The sequence below is a fragment of the Callorhinchus milii genome, unplaced genomic scaffold (assembly GCF_018977255.1).
Source record: "Callorhinchus milii isolate IMCB2004 unplaced genomic scaffold, IMCB_Cmil_1.0 Scaffold3, whole genome shotgun sequence".
Classification (NCBI taxonomy): Eukaryota; Metazoa; Chordata; class Chondrichthyes; order Chimaeriformes; family Callorhinchidae; genus Callorhinchus; species Callorhinchus milii.
Genome location: NW_024704744.1, coordinates 14,193,906 through 14,210,602, shown reverse-complemented (window position 1 = coordinate 14,210,602; position 16,697 = coordinate 14,193,906). Strand labels below are relative to the sequence as shown.

Here is a 16,697-nt window from a genome sequence, read left to right as displayed (position 1 = left end):
GACAAAGAAAAGATCCTTCAGGAGAATGAAAGGCTGACATTTTACGTAATGTTGAAGCTGATTATGATGCTGGCCTCTTGAGTGACAGTCAAGTAACACACTGTCACTCACTTTCACACAAAGACAATGATTTGGGAAGCGATTTGGTCAAGATTCAGGAGGGTGCCTTGCATTGAGGGACCCAAACACCAAAATAAATCAGAGTCTTCAAGAGAGGAAGCAAGAGAAAAAAAGAAAAAGTCAATATCACGGTCTGATTTTCTGACGTGATTACGTGTTGCCACTCTGGTCCAACATTTCACTTATATTTATGATATGAAGGCAATCAGTTCAAAATGAGAACAAATCCTCAATTTTATTTTATACTGTTATTTTCATTTCATTAAGTATTAAAGTGAACTTTATTGAAAGTTAAGCAGTTCCAGGGGTTTTTTAGAATGATTAACTATGCTTAAAACAAACCTTATGATTCTATTATATTCAGGCTAAATGAATCCCCTGGGAAAGAATGGGACTATTTAGTTATGTTTAAACCAATACACTGAATTAATGAACAACTGCAGTGAGGTATTGCTGGCACTGATCAAAGCCAGTTAAGCACCAAAAGTCTAATGTTTATGATTCATCTTTGGTTCTTAAAGTTTTGCAATGAGTATTATTTTTTTATATGAAATAGACAGGATTCTTTTAGAGTTTTGATAACTATTTTGATAACTATTGTATAGATAATTCAACAGCAGTTTTATTTTATTATATGTATTTTCACTACTTAGTAATAGAATAATTGATAATTATGTGGATTATATACATGAGTGAGAAAGCCTGAAAGGGTGGTGGAAACAGATTCAAAAACAACTTCCAAAAGGGAATTGGACAGGTACTTAAAGAGGAAATATTTGCAAGGATATGGGGAAAGAGCAGGGCAGTGGGACTGATTGGGTAGCTTTTCTAAAGACCCAGCACAGGCCAAATGGCCTTCTTCTGTGCAGTCTGTGCTGTAATATTCTGTGATTCTAAGAAGAGAACTCTCAGTTGGTAGTACTCTCTCCTCTGAGTCAGTAGGTGTAAGTTGAAATCCATGTTGGGACTATGAATTTATACAATCTCAACTGGTTGGGTATTCTTCTTCCAAACCAATCTCATAATTTTGTAATATAAATGCAAGTTGTTGTTCTAAGGTATGTGTCTTTTTCATAGAAATGGCAATATCCTCACCCCCAAACTCAATTTGATTTTCATTGCCACGGCTTTTATATATCTTTTACTAGACACTTGTCTCGTCTCTATGTTCCAGTGGTTGTTGAAGACACTACGATATTTGTAAAGAGGAGGGTGCTTCTCTCCCTTTATTCAGGTCAACAATTCTCCTGAATAATTGGTCTTCACCTCATGGCTGTTTGTGGGACCTTGCCATGTGTCGTTGCTGTTGGCCTACAAATTAAGTTGTTTTCCGGCCTTCATAAATCATGATGTTAGAGTTCTGCTGGAGCGTAAAATCAGACTGTTTGAAAAGTTACCCAAATTAAAATTCTCTCTGAAGATTACTTTATTTCCCTTGATACAAGTCACAAAAACTATTTCAAAAGAAAACGGTGGCAGATGCATTCTTAATGTAAAATCAGCAAAGCCGCAATCTCGTCAAAATGTTAAAGAATTAATTTTGTTTCAATGAATCAGTTTTAGAAGAATGTCCATTTGGGAGAATGGATTGTGCAATCATTGTGTTTTAACCAATATGTACTGAATTACTCCAAGGACAATGGAAAGAATACATCAGTTATAATACCGCTCAGGTTAAATTTCAGTAGTAGAGTTTCTAGCCATGGGCAAAGATTATTGACCTTTCCATCTGCACTATGTTGTTACCACCCCCCCACCTCCAACCATAAAGAGAAGCAAAAAAAAAACACCTAAGGCATTGCTGGCTTTCAGATTTCAGCCCTGTATTGATCCTATGCTCAGCCACTGATGAGCATCCATCTCTGACTAATCTTTTCTTGAGCCTGGTATTTGACAGTCACTCACTTTTTAACTTCAATCAGACACAATTAACTACATATATCAGATATCTGTTCTCAAGTGGTGATACCTGATCATTCTTCTTTTTTCCTCTATCTTGTCGCTGTCAGAAGCCTGGGAGTGTGAGCTGGATGGTAAACCGGGGTTTTAGTGAGCAAAGGAGCAGATGCACTCATGTAAAATTCAAAAGAAAAAAAAGTTCTTGCATTCAGCAACTGCCCTGTTATTTAATTTCTCTACAAAAAGAAACTCTGCCCTGTTTCCATCAGGTCAGCACCTGTTCTCTCAAATGTTCCCCCTCCCTATTTTCTCTGCTGCAGCAAAGGGTGTCTTGTCCCAGTTCATGCTTTCAAATGAGATATGATAATAATAATCCTTGCATTTGATTTCGCGCCTTTGAGGCATCTCAAAGCAGAATATATTGTGAAGTGTTTTGTGGGTGAAACATGGCAGCCTATTTCGCACAGCAATTGTCGCACAAACAGTTGTGGATTGTGACCAATTTTTTTTTGAGTGATTATTACCCCCAGAAAGTGATTCGCCAACCAATAAACAACTGGGTTCCTTCTTATTTATTATTATTATTATTATTACTCAAGATAAACAAAGGCGTGTGGAGTAAAGAACTTGTCAAACCCGGGACCTCTCGCTTGCCAGGAGAGAGCTCTAATCACTGTGCTGCAGGACTCTACGAAATGCTCTGGAAATTCAAGCTAAATTCTTTTCCTTTCTGTTGGATATGTCAAACTAATCTTAATTTATTTTAACAAAGGAAATTTTTTCAAAAAGTGCTGACCTCAGAACCAGAAGAGCTGCATTATCCAGGTCGGGATTTCAAGATTCTCAGAAGGATTTGTAAATACAACAACAACTTGGATTTATATAGCGCCTTCCACGCCGGACAGCATCTCAAAGTGCTTAAAAATAATAATCCTTGAATTTCATAGTAAATATTTACTATAATAAGTAGTAATAATAAAATATCCTTGCATTTAGTATAGCACCTTTCATGTCAAGAGAATGTCCCAAGGCACTTAACAGGATTTACTATGAAGGTGGGTGACCATGTATGTTTTGACAAATGCAGCAGCCAATTTGCACAGAGCATTGTTCCACAAACAGCGATGAAGTGAATGAACAACAACAACATCTTGCATCTTGCAATTGGCTGCCACGTTTCTTCCACAAAATGTACAGTCAATTCACTTTGCAGTATATTATGTGAAGCACTTTGAGATGTCGAGAAGACGTGATAAGGCGCTATATCAAATGCAAGGATTATTATTATTTATATAGCGCCTTCTCACAGGGATAGCAGCTTTGAGTATTGTATGAACAATTTTACCTGGAGGATTATTCATCAGACCACCAGGAGAAACTACATTTTTTTTTGACTCATGCCATAGGATCTTTAACAGCTTCCAGAACAGGCAGACAGGACTTTGGTTAATGTCTCATATGAAAGATGGTACCTTGAAGAGTGGAGCACATCCCATCAACGTATTGGAGTGTCAACTTAGACCATATGAGTTCCAAGTCCTGACATTGGGGCATGAACCCACAACCTTCTTACTCAGAGATAAGAGTGCTGCCAACTGAGCCAAGCTGACACAAAGTAAATGTGGAATTGCATTCGGGTATTATATCCTGCCAAGTATTGAGGCCACAGTTGGAATTTGAAACAGATTGATGTTCAAGGAGAATGCATTTTATTTTACTAGAATTGAATGTTTTAAAAAAAACTTATGTGACTTTCATATTAAGAAGAGACCACTCTTCGTAGTTACAAGATTGATTTAGATGAACTTCGCTCTTCAGCTTATTTCTCTACCTTCCAGAACACCAATCATACCATCAAGAGTGTTTTTTTTTGAAATCCATTGTCCTGGTCTCAACCATCCTTCATGGCAACCTATTGTTCTACTGTCTTAGTCCATTCAAAAAATATTGTTCTGGTTTTATTTTCTCAATCCTATTCAGAAATTTGTATATCTCTCTCTCTTCTGAGAAACACTGATGAAGTTTTGATCAAATTTTAACCTGGAGCATTGTTGGCCAAGAGACCGGGAAAAATTCCCTTCTTTTTCGAATAGTGCAGTGGGATCTTTAACGTCCGCCTGAAAGGCAGGTGGTTCCTTGGTTTAACATTTCATTTGAAGCCTGTCACTTCCAACAATGCAGTGCTCCCCCAGCACTGTATTGGCGCGTCAGCTTAGACTATGAGCTCAAAGTCCCGCCATCGAGTTTGAACCCAAAACCTTCTGAAACAAAGGCAAGAGTGTTACAAACTGAGCTAGGCTGACCCCTTAAGGGGATTACAGAATGTTAAAAGGGATTACAAGATGTTCTATTTTTCAAACATCTTGTTTGATCTTTTTCTTTGGTTCTTAAGGTTTCCCAGAACAGCTTTTGATTTGGTGTGATAAAGCTTGTTCAGCCTTTGGGGCAGAATTGAATTGTTGATGGTAAACTCAAACTCCTGAGTTCTTGCCCTCATTTCAAGCAACTTGAAAGCAGTCCTTTTAAAGATGGTGAAATTATTCCAGAGACCACAGTCGTGGCACGGATACATCATTCCAAGTGTGAAAGCAATCTGTAAGTCCTGTGGCATTATCTTTATTAGTTGCGACTGTGAAAAAATACCAGCTTCAGATTAAAGTAATTTTATATAAGAAAAACCTCAAGGGCTGTGTAATCAATGCAGGTCTCACAATGATGTTACATTCTGCATCACTCACGGCTATCTTACACCTAAAGCCATTTTCAAAAATTGATGAGATTCTAAAAATCAATACTGTACACAAGTGCATAGAATGTACTTACTTATACAGCAGGTTGAAAACACAGGGGTCTCATATATTTTTTCTCCATTTCTCAGTTGCGTTTTCTCATGCTCTTTCTCCTTGATTTATCTTGTTCTATCCTCCACTCTTTTCAATCTTGCCAGTGCCCTGTGCTATGGCCCTCAAATAATAATAGTTTGGTAACTCAATCCACGACTCTTTGTGGGACACTGCTCTGTGTAATTGGCTGCCACATTTCACCCACAAAATATACAGTTTACTTTTCAATTCACTTTACAGTATATTCTGTGAAGTGCTTTGATACTCCGGAGGACGTGATAAGGCTCAATATCAAATGCAAGGATTATCATTATTATTTTTATTATAATGGCCCCCACCTGAGGTTTCTCAATTTAACTAAAATGCTCCAGAAGATAATATAATAATAAAAATTAAATTAAGATTTTCAATCGCAATTATCAAGATGTCCCAATATGTGAATCGTAGTCCCAGGTTTTACTCCCATTCTGTGCTGAGTTAATTGATCTCAGTCTCCACAATTGGCTTCCAACCCTATATTGGGAAGGGGACATACAGCAACACCAACTTGATTTGTTTAGCTCCTTTCATGCAGGATAGCGCCTTGGAGCGATTCGCAGTGGCGGAGATGGATGCTGAGAAGTGACCACAGGCAAAGTTGAAGAGATAGGTCTTCAGATGGGATTTAAAGATTGATAAAGAGGGGCTGTGGCAAAGGGATTGAGGCAGGGAGACCCAAAGCCAAATACAGCTGGAGTTTGCTGCTCTTGTTTGGTATCTAGGGACCCCTGCTGCAGGTTTCCTCTACGTGGATGACAAGTGAGGATAGGATTGGGCTCAATGGCTTATTTCAGTACCCTCATTGTCAAATAGACTAGCGACAATCATTGGAAACACTCCTGAATTTTGGCCATTAGGGAATGGTTCCCAGAGGGAAAAGCCCATGAAACCTTACCTCAGACAAAGGGGGTGGGGGGGAGGGAAAGTCTAATGTCTTCATGACAGGAGGAGAGGTAAAAAATGCAGGAAGAAAAAAGTCATAAAAATACATGCAATAGTAAAACCCATTTGCACAGCTGCTTTCCTTCTGTACTAAACCTCCGTCTATTGTAATCCGATAGGAACACTTAACCACAAAGTTCTGCTTTTTTGTCCAAACCACAGCAACAGCTCACGGAAGGGTGCAAGCCATCCTAAAGCATCTTTGTAAAGATAGCATTGATCTGACAGGGGTGGGTAGAGCTGTAGGTTAATGAACTCAGTGTCTGACCCTTCTGAGGGCTAATAAATCTTGCACCGGCACCGTTTGATATGGTTTTGTTCTTATGGAAACAGTATACGGGTTCAAGTAAAAGAAGACATTGATAGTGTTCTCTATTAACAGGAAGATGGGTGGAGTAACTCAAATGGTATAGTGGGTAAAGGCAGCTGGGCCAAGAGAAGTGACAGGTTCAAATTAGGATCATAGAAATTCATAGTGCAGAAGGAGGCCATACCACCCACCAAATCTGCATTGGCTCTTAGAGCAATCTGCTCATACATGGCTCCACTCTATCTTCAATGCTCTTTCAAGTCTTTTTTTCTTTCATGTACCTGTCCATTTCCCTCTTAAAACTCACAAGAGGGCTAGCAACAAAGTAATGTTTGGGCAGCTGGGTGTCTGACATTTTTAACTATGGCGATGGAAACTCATCGCCATGGTTAAAAATATCTACCCTTGACTGAGATGTCTATGTATGCATTGAAATTTCCCTTTGTTTGGAATTGAACATTCACTGAAGGGAATGTTCCCTATGTACTTAAACCTGGAAAGTATGAAATGCAGATTGGAGAGAGAAAGCCAAGCCTTTGGGACATTAGAGTTGCATTGGAATATTGTTCAAGTGTAACCAACACCACCAACAAATTACATTTATATAGCACTTTTCACATGGGGAGCTACTTGTTAAGGTTTTGGCTTGAAGGGTTAACAGGAAGAATTCCTGCCTCCATGGAAGCCAGCAAATAAATTAGCTGATCTCAGCCAGAGTCAGTGATGTATTTTGTCATCGTGTCTCCACACGCCTGATAATAATCCCTCCAAAAAGCAAAACAATAATAAATTAGTCATTTTCAATCCACAACTGTTTGTGGGACACTGCTGTGCACAATTGGCTGTATACACAATATATGGTCAATTCACTTTTACTGTATATTCTGTGAAGCGCTTTGAGACGTCTAGAAGACGTGAACAGCGCTATATCAAATGCAAGGATTATTATTATTATTATGATTTGGTTTGCAGAAATGAAAGTAGCTGCTACTCAAGCTCTGCACTTCCAACTCATGGAACCATTGCTCAATGGGAAGTGACGTGTGTCCAAGCTACAAACAGGAAGATGGTGGCAATGCTCTTATGCATTACATGCGGAGCTGTATTGCTCACCAAGAAGCTCGCACTGAGTTCCTGATACCCTCCACCTAGTGAGGGCTCAAACCTGCGCTTGCCAGATGCCAAACAAACAACTAGTGACTATCTCCCTTGGGGGCTGGAGTGGGTGGAGGTAACCAAGGTCACTTTGAGGCTGAACTGCTGAATGTCAAAATCAAACCAGCCCTCTTTGAAGGTCTTGGTCGTCCGGTTCCTGAGCCATGCAGGTTTGCAGTATTCCAGGGCACTGCTGATCACAGCACAGCCAGCCTGACTCATCAGCAGGACTTGGAAAGGCAGACCAATTAATAGAGACAAGGGCTCTTCCCACTCAGCTCCTGTTAACCCTGAAAGCCAAAGCCCTACTGGTAGGGTGGTGCTAGCTGGACAAGCTGTGGGAAAGCTTGCCAGACAGTAATATCAATGGCAAGCTATGTGGTTTTCGATGATTAGATCAAGTAGTACCCCAGCACACACTCTGGAGTCCCCAAACTTCGGCTGTTGTCAACCTGCGCCTAATACTTTCCGGAATTAGATAAGCAGGATGTGTTCCTCCGGGGAGAGAGTGCACATTCCATTCCAACCATCTATCTCTGGGATTTCCATGTGTAGGTAGGATATGTGGAATTCTCAGTTTGGTTTGGGTACGCTTAAGCTTGGTGATAGGTTTCTGCATGTGTCTGACACCCGGCTGACCAAAAAAAAAAAAAATTCTATTTAGTTTCATAGCCTCAAAATCAACTGTTGAGTGATTGCTGTACATAACTGCAATGCTTAAATAGTATTAAAAGCAATAAATAAGTACTATTCCAGTATTGTGGAGTGTCCTATTCATACGCTTAATCTATTGTTCATCTATTTTATTTTAAACAAGAAATACAGAGTTTATAGGACACTAGAACAATTTTTATTTCATTGAGACCATGGATCACTGGTAGTGTTCAAAGCAATCATGTTTTTACATTTTATTTTAGAGGCCTAAGAATTGTGTTTCAATAACACACATCAGAGAAACGACTTATAAATGTCAGTTTCCTGACATTCCTGTCACTTCTTGTCATTAAGGTATCAACCTTGCTCAGTTGGTAGCACTCTCACCTTTGAGTCAGCAGGTTGTGGGTCCAAACTTTGAGCTCAAAGTCTAGGCTTACACTTCAATGTAGTGCTGAGGTATGTTGCATTGTCAGAGCTGCCATTCTTTGGATGAGATGTTAAACTAAGTTCCCATCTGCCTGTTCAGGTACACGTTAAAATACCGTTGCACTTGTTGAAAAGAAAGAGAGTTTCTCCTGGTGTCCTAACCAACAATCCCGTAAATAAAATTAGTCGTTGGCTATTTGTGGGCTATTGCTGTATGTAAATTGACTGCCACATTTCCTAAAAATGCAGTCAATTACAGATATTAAAATGCAATTCACAGTTTACATGAAATCCTATGAAGCACTCTGAGACATCTCGACGACGAGAAAAGCTACTATATCAAATGCAAAATTTATTATTATTTGTTTATTGTTGATACGTTTTAAATAATCCTTGTATTGTGATGCAGCATCTTATCATGTTGTTGAACGTCTCAAGGTGCTCCACAGGATTTACTGTAATCTGTAGTGACTGTGCATTGCAGCCAATGGCAACCAATCTGCAGACCGTAATGTTCCACAAACAACCCAAATCTGCTTCAAAAACAGCAATCCTTGCAATCCAAATAAATAGCAATCCTTGCAATCCAAATAATAATCCTTGCATTTGATGTAGTGCGTGTCATGTCCCAAAGTGCTAGACGGATATAGTGTAAAGTGATGTGACTCTAATTTTATAAGCAAATGTGGAAGTCAATTTTCGCAGAACAATGTCCAACAAACAGCCATGAAATGAATAACAAAATGCCCGAAAGCAGTGAGCAAGAATTTTCAATTCAGGGGGCAGCCTGGTGTTAGAATGGATGAAGGGATTGCCACTATGTTTAATGGCAATTCGCTCCACCCCACATGCTACTATTGGCATTTCACCCTATCAAGCGATTAATGAGGCTACCAGGTTGTACAGTAGTGATGACTAAACAAGCCCTCGAACAATTAGAGGGTAATGTTAAATTGCAGGGAACTACGCAGGAGACATGGCTGAAAGAGATGCTAAAGATCATACAGGAAACCAACAGGTTTGTGGCTACAAACACTGGTAAGGCGAAACAAAATATGAAGCAACAATTTGACACTACCGTTAACCATGTGGAGTATGAAATTGGAGATGAAGTCATGGTCCGCGTGTATGGGAAAAAGGAATCTCCTTTTGCCCCGCGATGGAAAGGGCCTTTTGAAATTTTGGAAAAGGCAAGCCCGGCAGTATATTTAACTGCCATGCCTTTGTCTTCTAAATTGACTAAATAGTACCATGTGACTCAACTCAAAACTGTGAAGAAGGGAAAAGGGTAAACTGATGACTGAATATATGCTACATTTGTATTTTGCAGGCTCCAACCGAGTAATTACCGGATCTTCTGTATCAATATGGATCTGGATTGAATTACTGGAGGCCTGGTGCTTGGCGTTTTAATACTACTAATCCAGAACTCCCATGTTTACTGCCATGATAACCCCTTTGATGGAAACCTCTATAATACTTTCTTATTAGCAGCTTATAGATATGCACAAAATAACCAGGCGTCTAGTTGTTATGTAGGCGCTAATATACCATTTATACTTTCTATGCTTTTATATTATCTGTCTTTTGTACTATCAAGTTGTGTAACCTTATATTATTTTCCTGATTTTATATTATATTCTTTTTGTAGTTTTGTGATACCTCATGTTCATTCGGTATCAAGGTGGGGACTGTTAGAATTGACACTTTTTGTATGATGTTAGAATCATAATAAATTAAGTGTGGGGGGCAACTGGACTGAAACTCATGAGTTTCCCAGGATCACGTGACTGTCTCAAGGATAAGATGTGTACTACTGCCCTGCAAGCACACAAGATAACAGACTGTCTCAAGGGCAGTGTGTTTGTGTGTGTGAGGCACGTACACTCCATGAGATGTTCACTTGAACCCAGCATGATTTTGGCCAGGTGACCTAATGTCCGCACCATGATTGGATGGACACAAGCTTAAGACACCGTGCCAGACCAAGATCGGCGCCCAGTTCAGTACCTACCAATGATGGAAGACTGAGAGCTAGAAGGCAGAAGTAGATGATCACGAGGAGGGTTTACGTGGTACTGTTGTTCTGTTAGTGAATCTATTGATTGTGCTCACTTGCCCACGCCCATCGGGAACTTGAACAGATCCTGGAGTTTAATAAACACCACTCTGGTTGCAAACAGTGGTTGTGTTTGATTGGAATTCAAAAGAAGGTTTTTCCTTAACACTGGCAAGCTAGTCCTGATTGACAGGTCAGTTATCACCAATGTACTGTGAAGGCCATGTGCTGTGGCATCCCGTAACGTGTTTGTGTTAATCAACACAGGGAGTGCGCGCACAAGGAACGTGTATAAAATGCCACAAACTTTACCACAATGTCTTTAACTGGAACAGTGGAGGGATGTCAGAGGTAAACTAACTCTTCTGTTGACCTTGAAGAAGGTTGTCAGATTGTGGTGCTGGAGCGTGAGACAATTGTTAGCCTCCACAAGGCTTATTTAGCGATCAGTCTAATGCTCCAGCCCACAGGTTGAGAACAGGGCTTGCTCTTCATGGGAACCCACTACACTTCATCTTCAGCATCACAGGTTGACAGAAAATCACTTTCATTGCTCAGATGTGTACTTATTTTCGAAGCCACAGAGTGTATCCAGTCCTCAAAGGTTTTTAATACAAAATAAAGTGAAAGGGTATCATGGAATAACCATTGCAAATAACCTGTAACTTCACGGGATGCTAGATGCTGACTTTAATCCTACACAGTGTTAGAAAAATCCAAATAAGAGACACTCGCTCGAATGGATTATATTGGTTGTTTAATACTCAGAATCCCAATGGGTTAATACACTCGGTTAATTACCCACAGGCACGGCCATCGTCCCAACTATCTACTAGTTACGATCGTACTGGACACATAATTTCTGTGAGTACCACGGCCACCGTCCCAACTATCTACTAGTTACGGTCGTACCGGACTCCTAATTTCTGCGAGTACCACGGCCACCGTCCCAACTATTTACTAGTTACGGTCGTACCGGACTCATAAATATGTCAACTGCCGAGTGTATTAATTCAGAGTATCCTGCCGAATCCCAAATTGTTAGAAAATAAAATCAGCCAAATCTGTAAGGAAATAACGCTAATTCCTTTAACCAGATATCAGACTGTTTTATTAGTATTCGTTTGTTATTCCCCAATATCCCAATGGGTCAGACCAAAGGCCGGTACAATCAACAGATCTTATAACAGAATAACACCAGAATAATAATCTAATATAGATATCTCGAGTTCAACACTGTCTTTACAGCACACAAGCTTGATTCTTCATGCTTTCAGTCTTCTTGCTTACAGCTTTCAATCTTCCATCTGATATTCTCAGTCTTAGTGTTTCTAGCTTTCCATCTCCCGCACCCTTGTCTCCGCAGCCCGGGATGGCCCCATCTCCCGTATCCTTGTCTCCGCGACCCGGGACGTCCCCATCTCCCGTACCCTTGTCTCCGCGACCCGGGACGGCCCCATCTCCCGTATCCTTGTCTCCGCGACCCGGGACGGCCCCATCTCCCGTATCCCTGTCTCCGCGACCCGAGACGGCCCCGTTCACTAAGTTAATGGAACTCTTATACCGATGTTCATTCAATCATGGTGCGGGCATTAGGTCACCTGGTCGAAATCATGCTGGGTTCACGTGCCTCAGCACACATACACATTGTCCTTAAGACCCCTGTTATCTGATCTAATTGTCTAAGATAGAGGATTGATCAGTTTTAGGGCTGTATCTGGTGCTCATTATTTTGTGGTGTGGGATCATTAGTACATTCCTTTTAAGTGACTGGTTATTTCTTATCAGTATCCCGGGATGGTACCAAGGTTCCTCTAGTTTAAGCAACTTGCTCGTTAGCTGCTATTCTTGAGGGTTGCCTTTTGTTGCTCTTGAGTGTTAATCATGAGTGTCAGTCCAGTTGCCCCCCACACTTAACTTAAAAGTTAACCCATTCGCAACATCTATTATGATTCTAACATTATACAAAAAGTGTAAATTCTAACAACAGGTCAAAGCATTGATAAACTTAACCCATTCTCCCACATCTCGAGCTGGCATAGCTCTGAACAAATGTCTTGTACAATTTATTTCCGTACCCCAAGAATTTCAATTTAATAAGATAATATGGTATATTGTGTGATATTTGTTGAATCTATTGAACGTCAGTGGTTAAATGTGGCACAAAAAGTGCTTCAATAAGATATAATAATAATGCTTGCATTTGATATAGCGCATTATCATGTTGTTCAGGTGTTTTAAAGCGTTTCACAGTATATACTGTAAAGTGTGGTGATTGTGTAATTTATGGGTGAAATGTCTTTTGTGAATATGTTGCATATTTGGTATTATGTAGATACAGTAATGTTAACAAAAAATAGATTAAAAAGTGCAGGTCTGAAATTGGTAACAGAAATTGATTGAATTTGGGTTGAAGTGATTTATTAATTCTAAGTTAAGAATTCAGTCTTCTCCAAGTTCACACTGAAATAGAAAGAATTTTAGTGAAAATGAAAACTATTGTGTAGGTGATTGAGGCTAGGTGAATGCTTTAGTAATAGATTTAGTATTTATCACCGAAGCACTGATTGTCCAGCGCCTTGGGACGTTCTCCCTACGTGAAAGGCGCTTTACAAAAGTAATTTTGTTGTTGTTGTAGTACTATTATTACTTGGTTTGTTAGTTCCATTTACCTCCAAAAAGGGGCCGACTCAGCTGTATTTGTCAAGATGATTTTAAGTAATATGTAAACATGCCGGGAAGGTTGTTTTCATTTTTGGATAAACTACTCCCATACAGTGGAATAACAGGATCAGAACAAGTAACCTTGTAGAGCTTGTAAAAGGGATATCAGCTGTTCCTTCCCTGCAATTTGAGACCATGAAGATGCTGTGATTTGGTGACAAATCGTACAACTTTCAAAAGCATTGCACAGCTGCAGTTTAATTGAGGTCACAGCTACAAGGAGTTAGCAAACATCTCTCAGCAATGTATACGTTTTGATCGCAAAGGTAGTGCTGTTAGCATTATTATGGCATTGAGCCAGGTTGGCAATCATCAGCTTGGCACAACAAAACCTATCATGAGAGGACATAGAGAATCGCTATACTTTATCCATCAATTGTTCTCTCTCCTCATTTCTCGAAAGCAGCTGACTACTCTTTCCCTCTCCTGGGGTATGATTCCATAGGCTCCCCTCTCCCATTAACCATTAGTTTATGTGTGAGGGTTGACAATGAATGCTGACAGGTGATCCAACAAAATGAGACAGATTCTGCCCTCACCTGATATTTGTTTCACCCACAAAATATACAGTCAATCCACTTCACAGTATATTCCATAAAGCTCTTTGAGACGTCTCAACGACACGATAAGGTGCTATATCAAATGCCAGGATTATTATGTAATGTTTTGTGGAAGATGTTTAGGTGGGTGGTTAATTTTGCTGTTTTTCTCCAACGTGTGTGTGTAAATTGGAGCAACCCTAAAGTTGTAATCATCAATAATTCTGGGAGTTGAGGATTATTATTACTACTATCATTCTTTGAGACACATGATCAAATACGGGGTCTCCGGAATTCTGGCTGTTTTTTTGCCTCACTTTACCCAATGGCACAGATGACAATTACAGGACCTGTATTTGTGTCCCAGTTGAGATTATTCAGCTCAGTACAGGCCAGGTTTTAAATCTGCAAATTTTCAGTCTTGCGCTGATGGGACCTTTCCCCACTAGGCAATTCCTTCCTTTAACTGAAGATAAACAATGCACATAAAAATCCTGCTTGGGAGAACTCTACTCCTATATTAATTATAATTCACACAGTGCCTTAGCACATTGAAACATCTTAAACTACTTTATTTTTCAATTAAGTGTAGTGACTACATATATGCAGGTGAATGTGGCAATCAATTTTCTCACAGCAATGACCCATAAACAACCATAAAGCAAACAATAATAGTTTGTTTGTTTGTTTGTCTGGGGGAGTGTTGATCAGGATTTTGGAAGAAACTCCCTTCTCTTTTCGAGCAGTGGCATGGCATCTTTAACACACACCTGATCAGAACTTCAGTTTAAAGTGTCATTCGAAGGCTGATAAATAGTTGAGTTGGAAGAAGTTCCTGCGAGTCCGCATTATGTACTTGTTTCCTGATTCCTTGTTTAAAGAATCTGTTTCAAATTGTTACATTTTAATTCCCATCACGGAGAGGTACTTGCAGTCTTACAAACCAGACACTTGGGAAAACAGTGCCCACCGAAATCGAGTGGCATTTCCATTCTCCATAAGGTCTCGCAAAAGTACAGAGACAAAACAACAACAACAACAAGATTCCATTTATAGAGCGCCTTTCACGTCGGGAGGACGTCTCAAGGCGCTGTACAGTTGGGTCAGGACCCGAGCAGGGGGGAAATGGTCAGGGTGAGGGGAGGGAAGGGAGGGAGCGAGGAGGGGGTAGAGAGTCGAGAGGGGAGCTGAAGGCACGGTCAAAGAGAAAGGTCTTGAGACCGGCCTTGAAGGAGGAAAGGGAGGAGGCGGCGAAGGCACTGGGGGATGGAGTTCCAGAGCCTAAGGGCTGAGAGGCTGAAGGCCCGGCCACCGATGGTAGGGCGGTTGGGGCGGGGGATGTGGAGCAGACCGGAGCCAGAGGAACAGAGGAACGGGCAGGTAGGTAGGGGGATAGTAGGTCGGAGAGGTAGGAGGGAGCGAGGCCGTGAATGGCCTTGTAGGTGAGGATGAGGAACTTGAAATCGATCCTCTGGGGGATGGGGAGCCAATGGAGGCGAGGGAGGGTGGGAGTGATGTGGTCCCGAAGCCTGGTGCGGGACAGTACACGAGCTGTAGAGTTCTGAATGACCTGCAGCTTGTGGAGGGAGGTGCCGGGAAGGCCGACGAGGAGAGAGTTCCCATAGTCCAGCCTTGAGGTGATAAAGGCGTGGACCAGAGTTTCAGCAGTGTGAGGGGTGAGGTAGTGCCGTAGTCTGGCGACATTCCGGAAGTGATGGAAGGCGGTGCCAGTTGTGGCGCGGATATGGGGGAGAAAGGACACCTCAGGGTCGAACAGAACACCGAGGGTCCTGACCGGCTTTGAGAGGTGGAGAGTGCAGCCTTGGATGGTGATGCTGTCAGCGCCTGAGGTTTTGTCCAATGAACAATCTCTGAAAACAGATGTGTCTGAGACGATGAATGTCCAGAATGGTTTCCATGCTACTTTCAGTATTTTTTTCAGTATTCATTTACAAAGATATTGGTAGGAAAAAAGAGTCCTTCAGATGGAAGCAATGCCATCTGATTGTGTCACGGAATATACGTTTTAGAGTTCCTCAGGATGTAATGTAATATACAATGACACTGATCAGCAGATTCTCAACATGATGTTAGTACTTTATTGAATCAAAATTACATCAATAAGCTGTTATACTATTCATAAACCTAGACACGTAGTTTGGATACAAATGTGATCAAATCCTTCTTTCGGGAGAGATGGTGACCGCCTTAGTGTACATCGACCATGTGTTGACAGATGGTCTTTCTCCTTCAGTGGTAGCGGCGTCTTGCTCTTCAAGCACATCGTTAATTTATTTTGAAAAACTGTATGATTTATATTGACCACCATGGAACAGAGACAGGTAAGAGTATCGGAGACTTAATTATATCTACTGCACTTACAATTTCGGGCAATGAAATTAGCTGCATTCCTTCAGCTCCAGAGGGTTTACCTGATAACACAGAACGACTTTCAACATCTCATTTCATTTCTTGGGACGATTTTGAAGGAGTAAAGTGCTGAGTCCAGGGGCAAATTTCAGACTGTTGCAAACACATTTGATTTACACGAGTCATAAATAAATATATTGGAGGCATTTCATATAGTTGTACAGATGAGGGCTTTAAATTCAATGGGATGAATGACCTCTATTGTTCCTAAGATTTTTTGCACTCGAGCATTACGATGTGTTACCTATACCCTTTAATCAGTTACGCATTCAACTGTTCTTCTGTGGAATTATAGAATGCTACAGCATAGAACAAACCATTCAGCCCTTCAAGCCTGTGTTGGTGTTTTTCTGCACCTGATCTAAGCCCATTTACTGCTCGCTACCCATTAAATAAAGTTAAATCTTCTGTAGTAATATCTAGTGCTATTGTTTAGCTACCAACAGTTTACCATCTAATGCCCGCATAATGGCCATGACCATGAAATGCTCAGGTAACTAACGAATGGGGATTAGTTTGTATCATTTACTGAACTATCTGCACAAACTCATCAG

General features: G+C 40.7%; 1 long non-coding RNA gene across 1 annotated transcript in view; it reads left to right on the top strand.

Moving 5' to 3' along the window:
• Positions 1-10,303: 10,303 nt before the first annotated feature.
• Positions 10,304-16,697, top strand: part of LOC103185973 — a 29,182-nt gene continuing 22,788 nt past the window's right edge. Inside the window, exon 1 of the long non-coding RNA XR_488699.2 lies at positions 10,304-10,643. This is a non-coding gene — a long non-coding RNA (uncharacterized LOC103185973). The remainder of the gene's footprint in view (positions 10,644-16,697) is intronic.